Genomic DNA, 1,386 nt, shown 5'->3' with positions numbered 1-1,386 from the left:
CTGTTGCTCCCCTCCAGCACTGTCTACAAGTTCGTTTGCATCTTTCAGCTGACTCCGTAGGAAAAGCAGTGTGTGAGCGTTTCATGTAGACTGGAAAGGCATTGCAAGCCCTCACCGCAGATACGGGCGCATCTGATTTCTTCACTGACTCAAGATGCAACTGCTATAAACTGAATTCAGGATTTTAAAGCTATACCGTGCTTGTTCTGCTGCTCACATCCTCACCCCTAAGAGTATTTGCAATGAGTAACCTCACCCACAGCTTTGGAGGCTCCTCACTACAGAAGTAGAAAGCATTTGCAAAACCAACAGCAGAAAAACTTTGGTGGTAAAGCAAGCAGGTGTGACCCAGATGTGTCCAGAGCAGATGCACTGAGTAAAGAGGTTTCCATGTGGCTATTCCTTGGCAATAATTGCAGTTTGAAGCAAAGGAAAAAATTCTCATGAGCAGCTCACACTAAAGATCTCATCTATGAACCTGGAAAACCAACTCTTCTATGTTTTTGACAGAGTAAGGCAAATGCCAGTCAATGTTTCAAGCTCTGCTAGTTGAAATGTGCTAAAAGTTCTGCTAAGAAATGTACTTTAAAGGCCTCTAGGGGATTGTTGTCTGGGTGCAGTGAGATACCTAGCTGGTAGAGCGACTAGGAGTTTAGCACAGAAGCATGCAATTCTATTTTAATCGGCTGGGTAGTTGACTCTTCCCCTTGCTTTGCAGAACAGAGTTAGCGGTTCCCAGTATTATCATTTAGACCGTTCTTATTTTCACTTAAGGTGAAGCGATCACGATGTTTTGAAATGGGCAGACTGAAAACAAAAAAAGCAAAACTTTCTACATGCAGTGATTATGCAAACACCATCTGGCCCTTAGGGCCAGCCTTTTAGTCACTGCCGGTGGCAAACGCAATCGGCAGGAGCCAAGTGTTGGGGATGCTCTGGTTTTGATAATGTGGCTTCAAAAAGGCTTTCTGACTATACAAAGTGTAAAACAATGCTCTGACAGCCGAAAATATACTGTGATTTATATGCTTTCTTTGGAAGCTGGTTTAGGTGTGCTATAGCCAACCCTGTATCACCCTCTTAAGTCACACTAAAGAGGCTGAAATGCTTTTGGCTCCCGCTCCTAAAGAGGTTTCTTCATGGCTCTGTGCTACACCAAGGCTCACCAACGAGCTAGTCAGCATTTTTCTTGTTTGCTCAGCATCAGCTGAATGCTGCTTCCCAATTCTGTGAGGCTTGCCTAGAGAACAGTCATACAAAGAGGATCGCTTATCTTCCTGCACTTGAACAGAAGGTATTTAATTTTTAAGTAAATATTTTTACCGTAACCTCAGGCTTCCCCTCCCCCACCCCCCCCCACCACCACATCAGCCCACACACCCCCCT

General features: G+C 44.7%; 1 protein-coding gene across 13 annotated transcripts in view; it reads left to right on the top strand.

The window, feature by feature from the left end:
- The window catches only part of GNG7 (guanine nucleotide binding protein (G protein), gamma 7), a 60,464-nt gene that overhangs the window by 41,269 nt on the left and 17,809 nt on the right, over positions 1-1,386 (top strand). The window lies entirely within an intron of this gene.

The sequence above is a fragment of the Pygoscelis adeliae genome, unplaced genomic scaffold, assembly GCF_000699105.1.
Source record: "Pygoscelis adeliae isolate BGI_AS28 unplaced genomic scaffold, ASM69910v1 Scaffold850, whole genome shotgun sequence".
NCBI classification, from domain to species: Eukaryota; Metazoa; Chordata; class Aves; order Sphenisciformes; family Spheniscidae; genus Pygoscelis; species Pygoscelis adeliae.
The sequence above is the reverse complement of the archived record's forward strand: the minus strand, read 5'-3'. Positions and strand labels throughout refer to the sequence as shown.